This window comes from Ailuropoda melanoleuca, chromosome 2 (assembly GCF_002007445.2).
Source record: "Ailuropoda melanoleuca isolate Jingjing chromosome 2, ASM200744v2, whole genome shotgun sequence".
NCBI classification, from domain to species: Eukaryota; Metazoa; Chordata; class Mammalia; order Carnivora; family Ursidae; genus Ailuropoda; species Ailuropoda melanoleuca.
The window spans coordinates 18,293,148-18,317,618 of record NC_048219.1 but is presented as its reverse complement, the minus strand read 5'-3'; the positions used below and the strand labels follow the sequence as shown (position 1 = coordinate 18,317,618).

At 47.1% G+C, this 24,471-nt stretch overlaps 1 protein-coding gene across 6 annotated transcripts in view; it reads left to right on the top strand.

The window, feature by feature from the left end:
- HIVEP3 (HIVEP zinc finger 3) overlaps window positions 1-24,471 on the top strand; it is a 376,034-nt gene that overhangs the window by 292,917 nt on the left and 58,646 nt on the right. The gene's annotated exons all lie outside the window — the stretch shown is intronic.

Here is a 24,471-nt window from a genome sequence, read left to right as displayed (position 1 = left end):
AAGACAAGGTGTTTCTGACCTTCATGGAAGAAGGAGAAGTCATTTAAGTTGGACCTCGCAGGGCGGGAAAGAGACTTGCAGAGAGACGGAGCCCAGGAAGGCTTTCTGTGCTGGGGAAGTGGCAAGAGAAGAGTTCTGGGTTCAGGCTGGTGAGCGGATGGACCAGCCTGGTGACCGTGGAAGGCCCCCTGCCGGAGACTGGGACCTGTGCCTGGAAAGCAGGGTGGGGTCTGCTCAGGGACTGCAGGGATGGAGAGGGAGTTTGAACTTTATCTCATGAGCCAGACTTTCTCCAAGTGCAGTTCACAAACCAGCCTCCTACAACTGTACCACCGGGTGTTTCTTTAAAATGCAGATTGTATGGCCGGATCTCAGGAGGCTAGGAGGTTGGAAGGGGTTAAGGCCATGGTCTGTAGGAGGAAGGCTGCAGTATGGTTGAAGGTGATGGTCGTAAGCATTCTTTAGACTGGCATCCCCCGTGGGTGTCACTGCCAGGCCGGGGAGAGGAGAAGCAGGAGCGGATCATCTTTCCCAAGAGCAGAGAAGGACACCTGAGCTCAGATGTGGCAAGTGACTCACCCAAGATCACTCTGTGACTTTACTTGCAGATGTGGGACTGGCTAGTTTGGACTAGGCTTCCTCTCACAATCTCAGGGTCTGGGGTGGTCCTGCAGGTCCCACAGAGGGAGGAGGGACGGGCATGGTGAACATCCCCAGATTTCAGCACAGCCTCGCACACAGGGCACTCAGTCAGTGAGGGAATGGGTGGGGCGGATGGGTGAATGGGTGATATAGGGGAAGAAGAGTGGAGTTGTGGGGTGTTTCTGAGACTGTAGGCCAGGAAGTGTAGGAGAATGGCTCCCCCAGAGGGAGAGGGGGAGCGACGAGGTGGGTGCTAAGCATATGGAATTCGAGAGGCCAGCAGGTTGTCCAAGCTGAGCCATTGCCACTGGAGACGCAGGCCCGGGGCGTTCCGAGGCAGGGCAGGGCATGTGTGCAGCTGTGGGAGCTGAGAAATGGGAGGGAGACAGGCAGGAGATTAAGGACCGGAGCCTGAGGCAGGCACACATGCCTCTGGGAGAAAAGGCTCTGGTGAAAGAGCCCGAGAAGTGTGCAGAGAGCAGAGTCAGGATGGACTGGGGCCGACTGAGAAGGGGGGTGTCCACAGCCAGTCACCCGGGAACATGGTTTTGGCCCCTCTTTAGAATAGAACCAGCCAACCTCAAAGAAATTGTGCCATGGGTAAATAAAAATGCCAATCAAAATAAAACCGAAATCAGGAGTTTCTGATCGCGGGAGATATGTGCTTCCGACTGGCGTAGCTGCAGGTGAGGGAGAGCAAGGGGGAACCGGAACCGCCTGTCCACCTGTCAGGACAAGCCAGTCTGTCTCAGCCGGGGTTCTGGCTGGCAGGCTTCCTCGGGGTCGCTCTGTGGCTCCGGGCCCTCGTCTCCTCTCCCGGGTCTCTCTTGGCTCCTTCCCCTTCCCTTTTCTCTCTCTCTATTCACTCAGCAGATATTTATGCCTGAGAATAAAGCAGAGGAGCTCAGCAGAGACCCCCAAACCCAGCAGGGGCCTATGTGTCTCCCACTGGGGAGCCTTTAAAGTGATAGAGAGGTTTTTGGACTGGTAGAGTCAGGGTACCTGAAAGGAGGGAGGGGCTGGCCATGCCTCAGTGGCACTGCTCTGTGGCTGCTGCTGGGAATCAGCCGTTCTGCAGCAGCCCTGCCTGGGCCTGGCTCAGAAGGCACTGAGGCCCAGGTCTGGCATCCCCCATCAGGTCCTAAACAGAGAGCCTCTCACCTGGCCTCCCTGGAGCCTTCAGAGCCTCTCCTTCCATTGATCCTGCCTGTGCCACCAGACTCGTCCCCTCCCCCCACTCCTAGCTCACTGGTGCTTTGGCATGGTGACACGAGGACTGCCATCACCGTCACCCATCCTTAGAGGGGGATCCTCCTTAAAATCAGCCATGCCTGCGCAGAGCGTGCCACGTATCGTTCTAGGTGACAAGATGCAGATTCCTACTCTTGGAGTTCCATTGTAGTAGGGGAAATAGACACCCGTATTGTCCCCTTGCCACATAATGTATATTTTACATCCTCCGTAAAGTACAGATGTCATCTTGTACTTGGGTGGAGTACCCAGTGTGGTGAGGTGAGCCAGGAAAGAAAAGAACCTGGTGGTCAGGGTGGGCCTCGGAAGGTGGCATTTGAGCGAAGACCTGAAGGGTGAGAGAGAGAGGGCTGTACTTTCTGGGGAAGGGCGTTGAGGCAGAGCTGTGATGGGGGGGCGGGGGGAGGAGTGGGTGGGCAGGTAATTGAGAAGTCCTTGGAGGTCTGCTGAACGTTCTGAAAGGCCCCCCGGCTGTGTGTGGAGACCGCACGGCAGGAGGCCAGGGCAGAAGGGGAGACCAGCTGGGAAGCTGATGTGGGCACCAGGAGGGGATGGTGTCGCCGAGCAGGCTGGCGGCTGTGGAGGCGGTGGGGAGTGGTTGAGTTCTGGGAAGTGTCCGGGGTGTGAGGTGCGAGAGAGTCTGGGGAGGAGAGCCCTGCTGACAGTCACACTGACTCAGTCTGCTCTCCGGCTAGTCAACCCCCCATCAGCCTCAGTTTCCTTGTCTGGAAAATGGAGAAGTTGGAGAGATAACATCCAAGATCTCTTTTGTTTGGAAAACTCACTCCTCGAGGTCCAGGACTCCTGGTGGGGTAGTTGGGGAGGCTTTGTGAACGCGGGGTAGCCCTTGTGCTTAAGAAAGAGGGGTGCTCGACCGGCACCACTGACAGAGGCCGAGGGGCAAGAGGGGCATGCCAGGCCCGAGAACGGCAGGAGCAGAGTCCTGGGAGGCCGGGCCACGAGGCCTGTCAGCGATGTCTGGGGAGCAGTGGGCAGTCACCGTGGCTGGGGCCCGGGCCTTGGTAGGAAGGTGCCAGATGGACTCACTACACCCTTTGGAATAAACCAGCCATTTCAGGGCCTGCGCATTTTGTTGCAAACATGGAGGCCCTCGATTTTGAGCATTTTCAGACGGACACGCTCAGGCAGGAAGGAGCAAGGCTGGCTCCCGTCTGGGGAGAGTTAACCTTCTGGCCCAGCATTGCATAACCACAGAGACTGCTGAGTGCAAGGAGACTCTTCTGTGTGGCAGCCAGAGTGGCAAGCCTGGTGGCTCCGGGCTCTGGCACCGTCCCGAAGTGGAGCAAACAGCTCTCCCTTCCCAGATAATGGCCCTCATTGAGCATTGTGTCCGTGGCCAGTGCCCAGCACAGGGCTGCTCAGCCTGGGTAAGTTTCCTCTCTTGGCTTCTTAGGGAAATATTTACACTGTGCCTTTCTAGTAAAACGGCTCCTAGGGACCAGCGGGCAGAGGCAGCTGGAACCAAGCACCCCCCGGTGACCCGGCTCCCAGCTCCCACACCCCACGTGTGAGCCTGGGCTGGTCATTGCCCTCCAGGGTTCGTTTGTAAACTAAGGCATTGAGCTCAAAGATGCTTGAAGGTCTGTCCAGCTCCGAAGTCGTTGGGGTTTTCCCTAATTGAAGAATGGGCTCCATTTTCTTACATGGGGGATAGAATTTGGTTGGTTGATCTTTTTCTCAGGAAGGCATGTGTGTGGCTTGGGGGGCTGAAGAGAAGGACTCAGAACCCTACCTACTTGGATCCCTCCTACTGCACCATTGACATCAGAAAAGATTCTGTCCCTCTCCGTGTGTCTTTCAATGGGGAGGAGGTCACCCCAAAGGGTACTGTACTTTAAGAGGTATCTGGATCAGCCACAGGGGACACGTAACCACGGTATCAGAGGAACGGTTGAGGACTCTAGGGAGGAGAAGACGGTCCTTAGCCATTCTGGGGTTTGTCCTATTGACAAGGGGTCAGAGCTGTGTCTTCAGGACAGAATCAAAACCGGTGAGTGAGGGGCTCAGTCATTAAGCGTCTGCCTTCAGCTCAGTGCGTGATCCCGGAGTTCTGGGATCGAGCCCCATGTTGGGCTCTTCCACTGGGAGCCTGCTTCTTCCTCTCCCACTCCCCCTGCTTGTGTTCCCTCTCTCGCTGGCTGTCTCTCTCTCTCTGTCAAATGAATAAATAAAATCTTTTAAAAAAACAAAACAAAGCAAAAACCAGTGAGTGAAAACCACACAGCTCATTCTCAGGAGGATGCCGCAAACAATAGGCCCCATAGATATTCCCACGCAAAACACACATACCTTTTGAGCCATGGTCCCATTTCGGGGAACCTGGCCTACGGAACAAGAGCACTGGTCTGTAAAGATATGTGTACAGAGGATGTTTATCACAAAATTCCAGGGGCACAAGGAATTAGAAAAATATATGAAAACTGAACAGTAGGGGAGTCTGAAGGTGTTATATCCAAACGGTGGCCTGTCGTTCAGCTGTTGAAAAGAATGAGACAGGCCCTGAATCTATTCAGGAAGGCAGTAAAGAGCAGTGATTGGGAGCACAGGGTCTAGAGACAGATCGCCAGCGTTCAAATCTGGATCCCACTACGTACAAACTGTTACACAACCTCTCTGACCATCAGTCTCCTCTTTGGTAAAACAGGGATTATTATAGTGCCCGCCCTATAGGCCTGATTCATGTGACGTGCTTATAACTGTGCCTGCCATATACTAACTGCTCAAAAAATGTTGGCCTTTGACCCAGAAAGACCCTCCATGGGAAAAGTAGGTGCAGAGAAATGTGCACAGAGTGATTCCATTTTTACAAAAACAAAAAAAGCCTCCTTTTGCAGAAAAAAAAAAAAAGCCAATTGCTGTTGCCCCAGGTCATGAGTAATCTCCTGAAAGCAGTCCCTAAGGGAGGCTTACAGCTCCTGTGGGAGCTGGTGCCAATGCCCTAGAAAGTTCCTTCCAGCCTCAACACTCTGAGACTGTGGTCCACTTTGGCAATCTCAGCATACACCCTAATCTGGCATTTGACCCCCCAAAGAGTCTGTTGTTCACAAAGTATATACATGCCAAGACTTGTCCTTTTGCAGCTGGGGAACAAAGATATTGGTCGGTGGCTTGGTTTTACAGAAACTCTCATTGCCTGGATGGGGCCCTCATCAGCGGAGCCCGGGGGTTCGCCACGTGTCTTCTCTTGTGTGAGCCATGCCAGTGATGCCATGACCAGGTTTGAGATGCGCTGTCTGCCTTGGTTGGCTTCAGTCATGCTCAGACTCACCCCCCAAGCGCCCCAGGCTTTGGAAGTGGAGGGAGAGGTGACAAGCTGAGGAGACCCCCAGCTGGGGTGTCATTTCATCCACTTCAGTTAAAGTCACTAGAGCCACAGCACAGAGCGTTATGTTAGCAGAGAAAAAAACCACACTTGTTAAGTGATACTAGATTTATGGTGTATTTAACAAATATATTTAAATTTTTAAAAATATTTCAACCAAATAGTGACAACAAAATAAGCAATAATATAACCAACAGCAGAAAATCTACCCCCCGGCCTGAGAAAGACTTCAGCAAATACGGTTGGCAGCCACTACACCATCCCAGGGCCCTCCCTCCCTCCAAGAAGGGATCGTCATCCTGAACCTGGCAGTAACAGCGCCCTCGTGTTTTCTGAGCACCTGCTATGTGCCAGGCAGAGGGCCAGGTGTGGGATTTACCCTGGTGAAAAAAATAGACGTGGTTCCTGCCCTCATGGGGTTTGCTGTGGACTTGGGTGAGACCCCATCCCTCCATTAGCCAGCCTCCTCCAGTGAGTTCCAGTCTTCAGTCATATAAATGTTCACCCATCCACGTAGAGCAGTGGTGAAGGTGAGGCTGGGAGGCTCCTGCCATGGACGCTGTCATTGGCCTTGTGATTCGGGACGAGTCCCTTCTGTTCCCTGAGCCCCAGCCTCTTCCTCTATCACATGGAGGCTTTAGGCTTTAACTTGGGTGCTGCTCAAGGGCCCTTCCCTTGATGGAGTTTGATGAGAGACCCTAAACCAGGGCTGGCGCATGGACCGTCTCCATCACTCCGTCAGGTGGAGGATGGGGGGGGGGACTTCGTGTCCATAAAGGAAGGTGTGGCCGGTGCATCGAGAGTCAGGGGTGGGGGCTTATTTCCCAAGTGCAGGACACAAACCACTAGTAGAACATGAGATGATTTTAGGGGAACATGGGTGAAATTCTCTAGGCTCATAGTAATGTCTTTAATTCAGTAAAACCCTAGAGTTATGCCTGCGATCCCTGCTGCTGAGGTGGAGCCTGTGTTTTAACAAGTCAGATTCATCAGATGTAAATGAAAATATCACATAAATAATAGAACAGATGGCATGTGTTTCTGGCAAAACTTGAAACGGTGGTCACCAAACGGCACAGTGTTTCCCAAACAAGAGCTAATGATGTAAAGTGTGGGGCCCACCTGCATCTACGTGCCAGGAGACCCAGCCCAGTCCTGGCCCTTGGGAGCCCCAGGACTATCAGAGGAATGACTTCATGGATGTCTCCCTGTAGAAAACAGCATGAGACAAATTCCCTTCAGATCTTAGTGCCAAGAAGAGCTGTGCTTTTTCTGAGCAACTGGCGTGTTTGTCATCAGGACACGAGAATGTTCAGCTATGTTGTCCTTTCCTTTCACTGCCAGGAACCTGCACCCCGAGTCTGGGGCCTGGACTCAGCCACTATGTGGGGCCTTCTCCCCTGCTTATCCACGTTCTTCTATCCCTCTGGTCTAGACCTTGTGTCTTCCATTTCCCCTGGGTTGATTTGTGATTTTTATTTCATGCTCTGATTTTGTTTTTGTAAACCTCATCAGATGCTCTGTGGAATAAAGCAATTTAAAATTGCAAACAAACAAAAACACAAGAAGAGAATTAACTGTTAATTAATTAATCAATTTACGGACAAACCGCCTAAGACCAAAGCGTTCTTGGCTCCACTTAGCCTGCTGGGATTTCCTGCCAGGAGTGACTTCCCAGCTAAAAGGAGCCCTGGGTTAGAGAGGGTGGTAACGCAGTTAGGAGGGCTGCTGTCCATTCTGCACCCCAAGATCTGAGTCAGCAAGCCCTGGGGACCCACACCTTCTGTTGAGCTTTGAGGCCATCTTAGATATGGGGCTGTCCCTTCAAACTCAAAACAGCAGGTCCAGGACTGGTGGTCTTGACACACCTCTCTCCCCACCAGAGAATGGGGTTTGCAGGCAGCTGTTCCCTTGGGCTCTCCTGAGGACCCCACAGGGGCCCCCCCCAAGGAGCATTCCAAGTGCAGTCCCCATGCCTGACTTGTTCCTAACCACTGGTTCTGCTCCCGGCCCCAGACTGTCCGTGCTGTGACTACTATCCGACTCCCACACCACCTGGTTCCACACATCCGCCACCAGACCCCATGCCATCCTGATGGCTCATGCTGGCTGGCTTTGACCTGGGTGTCACCCAGGCATTATGGCCTTAGAACCCCTGGGGCCCAGGATGCCATGAGAAACACCATGGAATACTGATATTTTTTAAAACAAATGACTAAAAATATGATGCTAAGTGAAAGAAGCCAGACACGAAAGACCAAAGATTGTAGGATTCCATTTATGTAAAATGTCCAGAATAGGCAAACCCATAGAGACAGAAACATAAAGTAATGGTTGCCAGAGGCTACGGCGGGGGCGGCGGAGGGGAACGTGGAGTGACTGCTAGGGGCACGGGGCTTTTTTTTGGAGTGATGAGAATGTTCTGGAACTAGATAGTGATGACGGTTGCACAATCTTATGAATACACGAAAAACCACTTCATTGTACATTTAGAAGGGTGGCGTTTACGGTATGTGAACTATACTAGACACCCTCTAATACACCAGGTTGCAGAAGTTGTGTTTACGAGAACGACACTCAACATTTAGAAAATTCGATTCATTAACAAATTGACCTAATCTCTAGTCTAAGAGATGAAAATACCCCCTTTTTTTCCGGAAAGGAACTCAGATAACTTCTGTAAACTACTCGTCAACTAAGGTTTTCCACATTCCTAACTTCACTCGTTCGTTCGTTCATTCATTCATTCACAAACACCTGTGAGTGCCTGTGGGGCGGGCACAGCGACCATAAAGGTGATGAAAACAGAGCCTCTGCTCCTAGAACCTGTAGCTACAGATAGGCCACGTGAGACCCTTAGCTCAACACGGGGGCGCAGAATAAACCAGCTGGAGCCCAGCCCCTCGCAGGTAGTAAGCAATCAAGAATGGGCCACTGTTTTTGCCACAGGAGCGGGGAGGCGGTGTTGTGTATGCCCTGGGCAGGAGGGCAGGGGCGTGATCCTGTTTGGGAAAGAGACATCACTCACTGGGCCAAGCTAATTGGGAAACCCGTTTGAAGAGGATTGTCCTGAGTCAGAGGGATTGGGAGCTCTGGGAAGGGAGTGCGCAGCCCCCACAGGTGAGTGAGCAGGCCTGGCGCTCTGGGGACATGATTCCTGGCTGCCTTCCACCACGGCCTTCCCAGGCCAGCCCGGCTTCCCCTTCTAGATATCCCAGCGCCTCTAGGCCCATGCTGGCTGGCAACCGGCAGAGGCCACCCCATTTCTGCAGGATATACAAGAAACGCTACTGGGTCTTCTGAGGTTCTGGACAAAGGAAAAAGGACACCAGGGTTCCGTGGTCTCTGCCCATTTCCTCAGGTGCAGAGATGAAGGGTGGGGGCGGGCACTGGCATCGTTGGGTTCTGGAGGGAGATACTTAGGTGGGTGATTCTAGGCCCTGGTTAATTCTTTTTTCATGTCAATAAACCCCTCGTGGTTCTTGAGCTCAGTAATGTCAGCCCCCACTTTGTAATTATCCTGGTTGATTCTCAGTTTGTCCTCTTGTCACGAGATGTGATTCATCTTTCTCCCAGTGCCAGTCCCTTGGTCAATCTGTAGCTTATCTTTTCTTTGGCTCTTTTCCTTTTGCCTGAATCAAAGGCACTTAGTCCTAGTTCGTTCTGCAAGGAGGAACTTGGGTGTTACTTTTAGTTTAACGTTGGTCTCTTCGCTCCCTTGTTTGTTCACAGTGCCCTGGGCAACCAGAGACCTGTGCTTGGAGCTTTGGGAAGCACAGAGCAGTGATTCTCAAAAGGCCCTCCTCCTGCCTTGCACCGCCAGGCCATGCCTTCTGCCAGGGTACGATTTTCAAAATCACCTGGTCTGGTTTCAGTTTGGATGGAGAAAAGGATGTGTGGATTGCAAATGAGCCTTTTCTTTTTCTTTTTTCTTTTTCTTTCTTTTTTTTTTTTTTTTTGCAATTCAGTCTCAGAAAAATTAGACTTGGCAACATCTCCTTGTTTGACGAACACTAACTAGTGAGGTTTAGGGAACAGGTAACAAGTCAGAAAACGCAGAGGACTGCTCCCTTGGAGGTCACAAACAGTGTATTCCCCCAACTGTTTCTGGAACTTAGGTGTCATCAGAAAAGGAAGACCCAAAGTGAGAATTCCTAACAAGAGACTGTGGTCAGGATTCAGTAGGTATTGGATTAAACTGAGCTGCGGGGTGGGGTCCAGGACGCTGGGACTGGTTGTAGGTTGACCCTTGGGGTCCTCCCCTAGATTGAACAGCCCTTTGCTAACCTGTATTTCCAAGTGGCTCTATGAGCCTGGTTTTCAGGAACTGGTTATCTTGTCCTCTGGCCCACCTTACAGGGTCCCTTTCAAGAGTTTGACCTGATTCCCTCTAGCCAGGGGGACTCCCCTAGGCCACCTGCTTCAGTCCCCTCTCTCGTTCTCAGTGGTTCACCTACCCGCGGACAAGCATTAGTTATTAAGCACCATTTATTTGTGTGTCTGCCGTTGTGCTGGGTGCTCGGAAAGTGATGGTGATTGAGGGAGGCTCCTTGGCCTAGAAGAAGCCTGTGTCTTTGGAGGAGAAAAGTCTGTAGACAAACTACAACACAGTGTGAGACACACAGAGGTGTTTGACTGAATGGTAGAGGGACTCCCGAAGCTTGCTGGAGGGTTTGATGTCTGGGTGGTGAACAGTCAGGGCTCTCCAGAGAAGCAGAACCAACAGGATGTAAATACATATATTTAGAGAGAGAGAAAGAGATTTATTTTAAGGAATTGGCTCATGTGATTGTGGAGGCTTGGCAAATCCAAAATCTGCAGGGTGGGCTGGCAGGCTGCAGACCCAGAGGAGTCGTAGTTCGAGTCTAAAGGCTATCCATCTGCTGGCAGAATTCCTTCTTGCTCAGGCGAGGTCAGTCTTTGTTCTAGTCAGGCCTTCCACTTATGGGATGAGGTTCACCCATATTCTGGAGAATGTCTACTTTACTCAAAGTCTACTGTTTTTAATCTTAATCTCATCTATAAAATACCTTCCAGAAACATCTAGAATAATGTCTAGGTACCATGGCCCAGTCAAGCTGGCATACAATATCAATCATCACAAGTGGGTTTGAAGGACACTCAGGAGTTTGCCACATGTCTAGGAGGGACAGGGCATTTGGGGCAATGGGAACGGTGTGCATTCTGAGAAGTCTATAGCTCCCTGGGGTGAGAACACACAGGCTGGAGGGAGAAGGGGAGATAAGAGTCTTGAGTTGCAAGAAGGACCCACTAAAGAGGCCTTTGGAACCATGCCATGGAGCACGTACTATGTGGGAAGCCTAAGGCGTCTTAGGAAGGGGAGCTGTGATGGACTAGAGACAGCCTCTGGGCAGCCTCCAGGGGATGGGATGGAGCCCCTCTCTCCCAGCCCTTAGTGCAGACAGCTACATGATTCTCAGGTCCGTGGGTGGCAAGGTACAGAGAGTTGGGTAATTGGCTACCTACAAATGCTCTTTCCAGAAGCTGAAAGAGGACAAAAGCAGCATGCCCGGTGGCCATACAGTGGCTTGCAGACCTCTTGGGCAGTCCGGTCACTGACTACTGCCTGGTGGACCACAGGCTGCCCAGGCAAGCCAGACGAGCTATTCCTGCCCTTCGTGGAACTAGGTGGGCTTGCTGCCCTCAGTGTTGGGACCATCACGTGCACTCTCCACAGAGATGGACACTGTGGGGTTCTAAGCTGATGGCCCTCAGCTGGAAGGACCCATTTTCCTCCTGATGCATCAGGATCCTGGAAAGGGCATCGGCCTCTCTGCCAGTGAACCACAATGCATGATTTCCTAACCACTGGCACTCAAGTGCCCAGCTCCACATCCTAGAATTGTCAGGAGATAAAGGCAATTTTGAAAGGATGACATCATAATATTAGAAAACAAGATAGAATTTTGGTCCGTCCATGGACACAAATGTTGATAAGTCTTAGAAAGATAGGAAACCCGTAAGATTGCATAGACAGAGAAATCAGAGCAGAAGACACTACAGACAAGACCCCAAAGGCCTGAGAGATTTTTTATTCCAGAAAAGCTAAGCATTGTTCAAGTCAAAAGCCAACAAAACAAAGAATAGGTATGGGCTGCCACCATTTCAGAGTCCCTTGAAGAACTTTTCAGATGAGCAAGTACAATTCAACTCCTCTCACTTTCTACATATGGAGGCAGGTGGCCAGTGGCAGGCCAAGCCCTAGAAATACTCTCTAAGGCAAGTGATGGGACCAAGGTCTGAGACCAGCTGAGAGAATCCAGACTCCCTGCCAACCCAGTGTGGGGGCAGGGAGCACGCAAGAGGCATGGGCAACCTGCCTCCAGTGAAGTCTACTACCATGCCCACTGCAGAGTAAAGCCCTTCTTTCAGTGATTGCTGGAGTCCCCTGGCTGGCTTCCTCCTCACCGTCCTTACAGGGAGACTTGCCATCATAATCCTCCACCCTCTTACATAGAACCCCTTCCCCCAATAGGATGAGTTCATGATTTCATCATCACATTCAAGGACAAACCTGTCAGAAAAAGAGACCAGAAACCTCACAGGAAGCCCTATCCAGTTAATGATTTCATCAACATACTCTTCCTCTTTTTATATAGTGATGGATATTTGATCAGGCCACATGGCCACCCAGCTGGAGACTACATTGCTAAGGCTCTCTAGCAGTGAGGTGCGGCCCTATGGCAAGTGTGACCTGAAATAACATGTACAATTTCCAGTCTTGCTATCCCTTTCCCCTTTCCTGCTGAACACAGTGTGGACATGATGCTGTAAGATGGAAGCCAATTGCTGTGGATGGCAGAAGAGCAAGATCAAAGATACCCACACTCTCAAGCCACCATATCAGCCCATGGCCACTTACACTCAGACTTATATAAGACAGAAGCAAATTCCTGGCTTGTCTAAGCCATCTTACAGTTAGGTCCTTGTTAATCTCTGGAACCTGTATCCTCGCACATATACTAAATTCACAACGTAGTCTTACATTCACAAATAGGATCACCAAATGTTGGAAGAAACCAACAGCAGAAAGAGAAGGCCTAAAATGGGGAAAAAAGAAAAAAGAAGAGCTCACTCCAAAGGAAATAGATGTTTCAAATATAAGAGAACTCAAAAATCAATAATCATTAGTATCCTTGGCAATAATTGAGATGATTTCATTTAATGGAAAGGAACTAGTTGCATAAAGGTGGAGTGATCAGAGAAAAGGAAATAATTATTGAAGATTTAAAATATAACTCCTGAAAAAAATTCAGTGGCTGAACTGAATGACACAATTAGTATGGATGAAGACCAAGTTGATGATCTAGAAGTTAAAACTAATATCCAAGAAAGTAGAGCAAAACATCAAGGAGAAAAAATTCAGATCCACAGAGGCCAGATCTAGGAGGTTCAGAACCCTTCAAATAGGAGACCTAGAAGCAGAGACCACAGAAAATGGCAGAGGGAGAGAGAGAAATAGTCAAAGAAATAACAAGAGAAATTTCCTGAGTTGAAGAAACACACAGAGATTTTAAAATTGAAACAGCATACTGAATTCAGGATAGGAATTAACAAAAAGGAACATTTAGACCCATCTTGCTGAAATGTCAGAGTATCAACGGTGAAAGAAAAAAAAAGCTTCCAGACAGAATAAAATCTTACATCAGCATTTCTCATCAGTAAAACAAGATACCAAAGAACAGTGGAGCAACGTGCTCAAAACCGTGGAGGACGTTGATTTTGGACTAAAAATTCTATCCTTTCAAACTTTGAAATCAAAATAGAGATTTTTTATGTGTAAGATCTCAAAGTTTATTATTCAGTCATCTATTTTTTTTCTGGGGAAAAAACAGAAGCAATAATGAAAATCTCCTGGAGTTATTTCTCTCAATCAAAAATGGAATCCAAAAAGGTGATGACGTGAGATTCAAGAAGTGAAAGAAGCTATAACTACCCAATTGGAAGATGTGTTGGTTCTTTACCTATGGTAGACTTTTCTTGTGCTGAAGTTTCAGTCATGTGAAATTACATTTCTTTTTCTTGAGTCCATTTATACAAAGATCTCACTCACCCCAGGGAGTGAGATCTTCATAAACATATTGTTGATTAGCTTCAATTTTTAAAATTGACCTAAGTCTATAGACTAGACTTAATTATAAAATACAAGAAATGTAAGTGTTATGCAACTTGGAAATGTAAGAGTAATAATATATAACTAACAAAAATTTGAAGGTGGATGGAGGAAAGGAGGTGGAAAGAAGAGTATGTACACACATTTCTTCATTATTCATAACAGCAAGTGGATAGATACTGTCTAAAGTTGACAGACAAGGAAACAGCAATTTAAATATATTATTTGAAGCCATTTAAGACAACTGCCAGGACAACCAATATGTAATTATCAAAAATGGTGAGATGGTTGGAAGGAAGTTGGGGAGAGAGTACATACAGAAAGTTACTCAGCTTTCATAGCAGAAAGTCAGTCCCATAACTGAGTGGGGATGGTTTCAAATTCTGGAGCCTGGAAGACAGCAGACTTTGAGGAAATTAATAACTTCAGAAGAAATGAATTCCATGACCACACCAGTACTGGATCTCATCACTACTTGCTGCCACGCAAACATACCTATTCTGCGACTCTAGGCATCAGATGTGTCATGACTGTGGGAAGGCTCATTCATTCATTCAACAAACCTTGATGGGGAACTCATTGAAATAAACATATCAGAAGCCTGATTTGATTCATGTCCTTGGCTGCTTCTCCCACCACTGTGCCCTGCACACCTGGTCCTCTAATGCTGGACTGCTCACCACCTCACACACCCAGGGTTTACCCTAGCATCATCCTGCCTTTGCCCACACTAGTCTCCTTTTCTGCCTGATGATATCCGTTTGTCCTTCAGAGCCCAGTGTACCTTCTCTTTAGCCTACCTCATGATCCCTCTCCTCCCCACCAACCTGTACTCAGAGCCCATTACCGTCATGGCATCTACCACACCTTATTACCTGGTTTTGTTTGTGTCTCTTTCCTTAAAGGCTTTGTATCCTTTAAGTGCAAAGTCCATGTCTCTTTTTTTAATTGAGGCATGACATACATATAATTATATACACATATCATAAGTGTACAACACAAAGGGTTTTTACATGTATATACCTATGTAATACATATGTAACCAGATCAATATCTAGAACATTTCTATCACCCCAGAAATCTCTTGTATTTCCCTTCCTGGTCAATAACCACCTGCCCCACGAAAGCAAACCACTATTCCAATTTCTAATGCCGTAAAATTGGTCTTGCCTATTTTTAAACTTCAGTTAAGTGGGTTTATACAGTATATAGTCTATTGTGTCTGAATTCCTTGCTTGTTATTATATCTGTGAGATCCATCCATATTTTTTCTATAGCAGTACTTTGTTCTTTTTTATTACTATGTAATAATTCTTGTATGAATATACTGCAATTTATCTGTTCTATTCATTGTTGGCATTTAGATTTCTTTCAGTTTTTTGCTATTATGGATAAAGCTACTGTGAACATTCTTGTTTGTGTTTTATGACAGACAGATGTATGCAGTTATGTGAGATATCTTCTTAGAAATGGAATTTTGGAGTCATTGGGCAGGTGTGTGTTTGGCTTGGAAGATTTTGCCAATCAGTTGTCCAGGTGGTTGTGTCTATTTACCTTCCCACCAACAATGTACAAGAAGGGTTCAGTTGCGCAACATCCTTGCCAGCATTTGGTGTCGTTTTGTTTGTTTCATGGTTGTCATTCTAATGAGTACGTGGTAGATTTAATTTATATTTCCCTAATGGGTAATGGTGCTGACACCTTTATCATATGCTTATTGACCATGTAGACAACCTGTTTTTTAAAATACCTGTTCAAATTTTTGCCATTTTTAAAAATTGTGATAAAATACGTATAACATAAAATTTACCATCTTAACCATTTCAAAGTTCAGTAGTATTAAATATTTTCACGTTGTTGTGCGATGTGAAGGAATTCTTTTCATCTTGCAAAACTGAAACTCTATACTCATTAAGCAACAATTTTTTCAACCCTCCCCACCCCTCAGCCCCTGTCAACCACATTCTTTCTGTCTTTAAGAACTTGACTATTGCAGGTATCTCATATAAGTGGAATCATACAGTATTTGTTTTTTTGTGACTGGCTTATTTCACTTAGTATAATATCCTCAGGTTCATGCGGTAGAATGTGTCAGAATTTCCTTCCATTTTAAGGCAGATGGGATAATATCCCATTGCATGTATATGCCACATTTTCTTTATCCATTCATCTGTAGATGAACACTTGGGTTCTTCCAACTCTCAGCTCTCATGAGTAATGCTGCTACGAACGTGAGTGGACAGACATCTCTTTGAGACTTTGATTTCAATTTTTTGGAGTTTATACCCAGAAGTAGAATTTTTAGATCATATGGTAATTCGGTTTTTAATTTTTTTGAGGAAGCACCATACTGTTTTATAGAATCTATACCATTTTGCATTCCCATCAGCAGTGCACAGTGGTTCCAGTTTTTCCACATCTTCACCAACACTTTATATTTTCTGTTGTTTTTTTAATAATAGCTATCCCAATGTGTGTGAGGTGATGTCTCATGGTTTTGATTTGCATTTGCCTAATGATTAGTGATATTGAACATCTTTTCATGTGCTTGCTGGCCATTGGTATGTCTTCTTTGGAGAAATGTCTAGTCAAGTCCTTTGCTCATTTTTTAATCTGGTTGTTTGGTTTTTGGTTTTGAGTTGTAGTTCTTTACATATTCTGGATATTAACCCCTTCTTACGTAATGATTTGCAAATATTTTCTCCCATTCTGTAAGTTGCCTTTTTACTCTGTTGATTATGTTCTGTGGCACACAAAAGTTTTAAATTTTGATTAAGTCCAGTTTATCCATTTTTACTTTGATGGCCTGTGCTTTTAGTGGCATATCCAAGAAATCATTGCTAAATCCAATATCATGAAGTTTTCCCTCTTGTTTCCTTCTAAGAGTTTTATAGTTTTAGCTCTTCTGTTTAGGTCTTTGATCCATTTTGAGTTAATTTTGGCCATTTTTAATTGGATTATCTACCTTTTTACATTCATTTTTAGGATTTTTCCGTATTCCAGGTGAGTCCTTTGTTGAATATGTATCACAAATATCTTCTCCCAGTCTGTGGTTTGTATTTTTATTCTATTATTAGTATCGTCTGATGAACAGAAATTGTGTGTTTGGCTTTTAAGATTTTGCCAGTCTTTAGAAAGTTTTCTTCAGAAGTTTTTCATTTTAATGAAGTCCAACTTATCAGTCCTTTCCTTTATGATGATGTGATTGTGCATTTTGTAAACCGTAAGAAATCTTCGCTGGCCCCAAGTTCATGAAAATATGTTCTTGTGTTTTCTCCTATAAGCTTTATTATTTAATCTTTTGTATTCAGGCTAATCATCCTTTTCACATTAATTTATGCATGTGGTAGGGGTAGGGCCCAAGGTTCATTTTTTTTTCCCCACATGGATATTCAATTGCTTTAGCACCATTTATTGAAAATACTCTATTTCCCTCACCAAATACAATAGCACCTTAGTTACAAATCAGGAAATTGTATATGAGGGGGTCTGTTTCATTACTCTGTTGTCTCCATTGATGTTTTTCTTTTTGTTTTTGTTTTTGGTCTCTCCTGTGTTGGTACCACACTGTCTTGATTACTGTAGTTTTATAGTAAGGTCTGCAATTTATGTCTGTTTTCATATTACTGGCCTGGCATTGAGAAGGCCTGTGTAATGCTTGCAGACTGAGTGAACAAAGGAACAACTGAGTTGTCAAGTAATCATTATAGGTGCTGTTTCATTACTTGTACACTTATATTCATCTTGCCATGTGGGCAAGAATGGTGGAGACCACAGGTAATCGCTACTTTTGTCATTGTCCAACTTTGGAATACACTATATATGTCACCTAGTCTCCCTGGTCATTTTTCTTTATGTGGTTTATTCTATAGTGTGTGTGTGTGTGTGTGTGTGTGTGTGTGTGTGTGTGTTATAGTGTATTCTATATATTGCCCTTCACAGTAGACCAAAGAACCTTAACTACCCAGGAGGTTTGTAGACAAGTATATCTTTTATACCACTGTCATTTGTGTAGAAACAAAAGGCCATCAAAGGGACAGCTAGAGACCTGCTGGAAACTAATGAGCGAACAGGCCACGGCAGCAAGTGTGGAGTGCAGGTCTTTCTTAGGCAGTGTTGATGAGAGACTGGAAGAATGTAAATGGCTGACAAGTCTGCCCAACCTGGCCCAACTCTCACTTCAGGCTTTGTTCTTCCCTAAGTCCTTTGACCTACAAGTACTTCCGGGACCATTTAGATAAGCAGGTCAAGTTAAATTTAGAAGCTCACCAGTTCTCACGGTCATCCGGAAGCCTCTTTTAATCTTTACCAAACAAGGTGAATATACATAAATGATGAGATAGGTAGGTAGATCGATAACTAGATATATAACAACATAGATCTTAGTAGCTTAATTAACTACAAGCATCTGGGATTCACTGGGCGCCTGCTGAGACCAGACTACAGCCCCTGACCGCGGTTCATTTTCAATCTTAATGGGAACAAGACTTAAACATTGTACTTTTCTAGGTGGAAGGGGGAAACAAAACTCCTACCAAGGCCAGACAGGGTTTAGTTACCCAAGTGTGAGGACTGGGACTTGAATCTGGGTTCTGTCTGCCAGAATTCTATTGCCTTTTTTTTTTTTGAGATTTTATTTATTTATTTGTAACAGTGAAAGAGAGCATAAGTGGGGAGAAGGATTAGAGGGAGAGGGAGAAGCAGGCTCCCTGCTGAGCAGGGAGCCCCATGTAGGGCTCGATCCCAGGACACTGGGATCATTACCTGAGACAAAGGCAGATGCTTAACTGATTGAGCCTCCCAGGCACCCCAGGATTCTATTGCCTTAAGGGTCTGTACTTCAGAGGTCACTTGATGGCCCAGTTCCGGTTCTAGCCATGCTATTGCCACCTTCGTGATTCTGTTCTCCAGCTTCCTCATCTGTAACATGAGGATGATAATAGTGTCAATCTGATAGAGCTGTTGTATAGAACGCTCGCAACAGCCCCAACACATGTTAAGAGTTCAGTTGTCTGTCTAGACACAGGACGTAGGTTAGGACTTTCTTTCCCTGAGTTGTCACAACTACATGTACTCAGGACTAAGTCTGGGCTTCCACGGGTCTGACAGAGTGGAGATCTTTCTGTCTGCATTATTTCTTGGTCTTGACTGTGAAGCATGTTCCTGCTTTCCTCGGGGATGTTGCTAGAGACCTTGTCTGCCCCGTGATATCAATTCCACCTTGGTCCGTGGGCTCTCTGACAGGACAAAGCCCAGCCTGATGTAACTCACCCAGGACTGCCTAGGTTCCTCTTAGTTATGAAGAGACCTTGCTTTTTGACCAGTGTGCAGACATTCCAAGCCCTGCCTGGGTCTTGGGGTTAGGAAGGAGGAGAAGGAAAACTAGAAATGCAGAGACCACAGTCATCCAAGGGAAGTGATTTGGGAACCTCCCAGACAGTGAATAATCTACTCACTGCGGTTAGGGAAACATTTATCAAGAAACTCAGCCCTGAGTTTAGCGGGGTCATGAAGAGTGATTTACACATGGGGAGGAGAATTTGATGCGAGAGGAGGTGGCTATAATTAACCAGGAAGACTTCCTGGAGGATCTGGGGTGCTGGGAAGGAAGAAGAAATCCAGCTGGGCCCTTGTGATCAAGGTCAGCACTCTTGGAGGTTTTTGCTAGGTGGCAGCCTGCTCTCAGGGCTCAAATCCTACCTCTGCCCTTTCTTGTGTCATCTGAAGCTATTGGTGTCACTTCACTGAGTCTTGGTCCTCTTATTTGCAAAAAGGGGACCTGTGTGAGGATCAATATGTTAATCTTTAGTTTGGGGACATGGTGGATACTCATTTAGGTATTTTGAAAATATTTTCAATATTTTACTCAGTGCTGGGTTCAGTGGCAGGCACTGGAAATAGGAAGATAAATAAAGCCCAGTCTCTGTCCAGTCCGGGGGACACAGGTTTGCTGGGAAGATGCTGATGAACTGGTTAAGCACAGACCCAACATCTTAGGCTTCTTAAGGAAGCACCCCTATGTGACCTATTTGATTAGTGGAAAACTTCATCCCCATGAAGGTAATCCGTCAGACCCTGGTAGTGCCTATTTTCCGTGAGTGAATCCAGGCCAGAGCCTGCATGGGTCTGGTTTCCCTGAAAACTTTATCCAGCCAGCAGCCTGCCTCTGGCTACCCCATGGGACAGACTGTGCCTTCCACCTGCTTTCCAAGGGCCAATACTAACCCCAGCTCAGCTAGATGTGTGGCACAACTGAGACTTCACAGTTTGGGGCATTTTTTTGTTTTGTTATTCTAGGGCCTAGGAGGGAATGTGTGGAAGCTCCTGCCTGTGCCCTGAACTCACCCCAGCACAGTGTGGGATCCTTGCCCAGATGATCTGGGCTCAGGAGCCCCAAAGCGTTGGCTAGGATAGAGGCCACAAACTCAACATTCCCAGTGGCCACATTCCAGCCTCCTGTGCTCTGCATATGTTATACCTCCCGCCTAGACTAGAATCCCTTCCTTCCAAATCTAGCCATCAATATTTTCCCCATCTTTCAAGGCTGGGCTCAAACACATCTTCTGCATGTATTCCCTAACTCCTCTGTGGGATTAGTGTTCAGATTCTTTTCTCTGCTTGTTCCCTTGGCAAAAGCAGTGTGTAAACACAGAGAGGTCAAGAACATGCCAGTTAGAGGGTGATGCACAGTGAAAGTGCAGGGTGGAGAGAGGAGGCTAGGAAGGCTAGGTAGGGCCTGTTATGGGAGTTGAGATGCCATTGGCTGAACCTCCCTGCAGTGGAGAGCTATTGAGCGTTCTTGACAGAGGGAGAGGCTGGGTGAGGTTGACAATTGAAGAGAATTCTCTTTCCACAATGAATGGTAGGTTGGGGTGGGGAATTTGGAACCTAGAGGCAAGGTGATTAGTTACAGGAGGCACTTGGAGGAGTTTCATCAGTTTTCCCAAATACCAGGCTGTAGTAAAGAAACGTGTATGTTAGATTTACAAGGAGAAATTTGTAAAAATATGGATTCTGGGGTCCTTTCCCCAGAGATTCTTTTTTGGTGGATCTGGAATGGGGCTAGAACCTGTGCTTTCAGAAAATGTCCCAGGGCATTTTGGGAGAGTGGGGTGGACTCTTCAATAATGATGTTAGGAAAACTGGATATCTATATGGGGAAAAATTAAGCTTTATCCCTACATCATTCCTTACACAAAAATAAATGTCAAATGGAGCCAAGATCCGACGGAAAGAAGTAGGAGAGGGAAGGATGGAGGGACAAAGGGGTGGAGGAGCAGAGGGAGGGAGGAAAAAAATTAATTCTTAAAGGAACTAGAAGAAATTGGGTGACATTCTAGAAAATAATCTTGGGCCTGAAATCTAAAAGTCCAAAAGGGAAAGATTGATGATGCATTTGACCACATGAAAACAAAATTTTTTGTTCAGAAAAGTTAAAGACTACTGATAAATAAAAATATTTGCAGTTCATATAAAAAGGATTAATATGCCCAATATCAAAAGTTTATGTAAAACAATAAGAAAAATATAATTTATTAGAAACATAAGCAAAAGATATGAAAAATAATCCCTGAATGAAACAATGGGTTAATAAGTTTGTGCAGAGTTTTTTTTTTAAGATTTTATTTACTCATTTGAAAGTGAGAGAGACAGAGCACAAGCAGGGGGAGAGACAGAGGCAGAGAGAGAAGCAGGCTCCCTGCTGAGGTGGGAGCCTGATGTGGGGCTCGATCCCAGGACCTGGAGATCATGACCTGGGCCGAAGACAGATGCTTAACCATCTGAGCCACACAGGTGCCCCCAGAGTTCCAAGCCTCACTAGAGATCAAGAAACACCAATTTAAGAAAAACAAACTATCACTGTGGTAGGCAGAATAATGATCCTCAAAGATGTCACACATCTTAATCCCTGGAACCTGTGAATATGTTGCCTTTTGTGGCAAAATGAATTTTGCATGTGTGATTAAGAATTTGGAGGAAGATGATCCTGGATTATCCAGGTGGGCCTAGTGTCATTACAAGAGTTCTTACAAGTGAAAAGGGAGGCAGGGCAGTCCGTGTTCGTGATTCAATGTGGGAAGGGTGTGGCTGCCTATTGCTGCCTGGTTTTGAAGACATAAGGGGCCACGTACCAAGGAAGCAGGCAGCCTCTAGAAGTGAGAAAAGACAAGAAAATAGATTCTTCCCTATAGTCTCCAGAAAGAAGAAGGTTGGGAACCTAGCCCTACCTTGATTTTAGCCCTAGTGAGACCTTTTGACCTCTAGAACTGTACAATGATGAATTGTGTTATTTAAGTTTCTGTCTGTGACAGTTTGTGGCAGTAGCAGGAGGAAACCAATACCGCCATTTTGCTCCTCTATTAGTAAATATTAGAGAGAGGTAGGTAGGAAGGAGTTTGGAGAAGCAGTCCTCACATGCAACTGGTGGGTATGCGAATTTGTGCTTTTTGGAGAGCTATTTGTCAGGACCCCTCAAACGCTTCAAGTTACATTCCCTTTAGCCAAGTAGTTCCCCTTCCCACAGGAATTGATCCTGTGGTTACACTCACACGAGTACGCAGAGGATACCCTAATGCTTGGGGGGGTCTCCAGCCCCAGCACCCTACCCGCTTCCCTGTTGGGCTGTCCTGACAGCTAGACCTATGAAGCTTCCAGAAGTACAAGCTGAGTGGTCTGGTATGTTAACCAACGGGCTCTTGAAGCTCAGTTTCTCCTTGTGGTTCTCAGCTTGTTGCTGAGCCAGAGCTCTCTGAGGGCTGTGGCCCGGGTGCCAGACAACATGGACCCCAAGGCCCTCCTGCCACCATCTGCAGATGATGTCCATCCTCCCTCTGGCCCGAGGCTCAGGCCCCCACTGGCCCGGCTCCTGGGCCCTGTCAGGGAAACCCCCTACCTCTGACCTCATGTCGCTGGTGACTTTTACAGGCACCCTTAGCAATTCTCTGGAGAAGCAGCTTTTTCCTCTGTTACCTCAAGTTTATACTAACATTTTTACACATACCCTCAGAAGCAGAGAAGCTAGAAAAAAAAAACATTCTCTTGGCATCACTTGGTCACAATGATTAGAAATCATTCTTCTAAAGGAGCTAAAAAGTAAGAAAGCATTAATGCCAGTCAGAATTGCAATGCATTCCAAGGCTGAGGCCTTCTGAATTCTCACAGGTTTCCCCATGTCTGCACTTCCGGTTCCGGCTGCCTCTTATATTAAGAACCTCAGACCCGTCATGAGGTGTAGACAGGGCCGCAGAGAGCCCTGTCCCAGGAGTCTGAGGACGAGTGTGGCCCTGGGCTAGTCATAGCCCACCGTGGCTCAGGTGTCTTCCCTGCAGAACAAAGGAGCAGGCCTTCCAGCTCACAGGCCTCACTGACTCCACGGTGTGGATGTGTCCTGGTTGCTCCTCCCTCGGGGTTCAGGCAGGAGGGCCCTCCCTGTAAGAGCACCGGGCCCCGCTCACAGCTGGAGGCTGGAAGCTGACCCTCGGCACGTGGTGCTGGCCCAGCGAGTCACCTGATGACATAACAGTTACCTGACTATCTTCCTCATCCACCCCACCCCTCCCGCCTGGCCTGTGAACTACTCCAAACCACAGCCCTTGGGTGCTTCTCCGCCTGCCCCTGGAGAGCCTATGGCTGGGTGAAGGGAGAACCGCAGGACTCAACAACGTAGGGTCCTCCTTGGCCAATGGAGCCCCACTGAGACTCAGTCATGCCACAGGGTCCCATCCATCCATCCATTGGAAGAAGCAAAGCTTACCACTAGCTAGTATTTTGGGGATACTTGGAGATCCTTGCATGAAAGGGTCAATAGAAATAGTATAGTAAACACTTTACTATCCGTACACAGCACCCGAGGGCCTGCACCAAGGGTTCCAGACCAGCCCAGGGAACAGTTCTCTCTCTGCACTGCAAATGACCTCTGCCTTGTCCTGCCTTAGCTTAGATAAGCAAGACCTGGGGTAATGCCATCATCATAGTCTCCTCAACCTTAGCTGTGCGGCCCCCCATTCCTCTTGTCTAGCAGCCGCAGTGAGTTTAGCACATAAGTTGAAAGGCCTCCTTGGCTGTTAACCTTCTAGACGCCTGCAGATGCTCTCCAGGGATACAGCCCCAGCCATGCCCCTTGGGGCCAAGCCAGTGCTTTCGTAGCACATGGAGCTGTAGACTGGTGCCCACTGAGCCACGGGAGTCATAGAGGACACTTATTCATTGTGGCAGGGGACGAGACCTGGCCAGGGGTCAGGAGGTACAGAGTGGTCTGACCCCACCGCCATCACTGTGCAAGTTTTAGGGAATATTACAGCATCCCTCTAGCCTCAGCCTCCTCATCTGTCGAGTGAGAGGATTAGACTAGACACCCAATCTCTAAGAATCCATTAGGAGGCCATGGTGTAATTTCAGTCCACAGAGCAAAGATGAAAAGTTTGTACCAGATACCCAGAGACAGCACTTGGGCCTGCTTGGGGTCACAAGGTAAATGCGATTGTAAGGAGACCATTCGTTCCAGCTTGCCTGGGACAGCCCTGATTTCTTCCTGTCGCTCCTCCATAATTATTGGTTGTGCCTCTTTCACTCTCAAAAGTGCCCCAGTTTGGACGATGCGAACTGATGTAGCCACCCTACTGACAGTAATAGGAGAACTGAGATTCCTCGGCCGTCCCCACACTCAGCCTGCTCTGTGAGGACGCCTCCTCTGCCTGAGTTAAAGGAAGCCCTCGACTTGCCCAAAGCATAGGCTTTGCTGAGTTGTGACCTTCTGTTGACAAAAGTCAGTCACTGCCTTTGCTGGAGGGCTGTCATTTGAAGATGCAGATGGCCTCGTGCACCGCTCGCTGCCCGTCCGAAGTACGACATGAAAAAGTTCTTTGCAAGCAAGACTTTCCTTCCTGCAAAGAAGGAAGGAAGGAAAGTCTTGCTTGCAAAGAACTTAGATATGTCTTCCTCTCTGGCTCTAAGGGCCTGGTGATGGACCCCATGTCCCCAGGAAAAGCTGGAGGAACCTGCCAGAACGATCCTCCCAGCTATTGTTTGGCAGCGTAGCCATGGCTCTGTTAGACTGTGAGTTTGCACGGGCTGGGGTGGTGGGTTTAGCTTCTCCATGAAT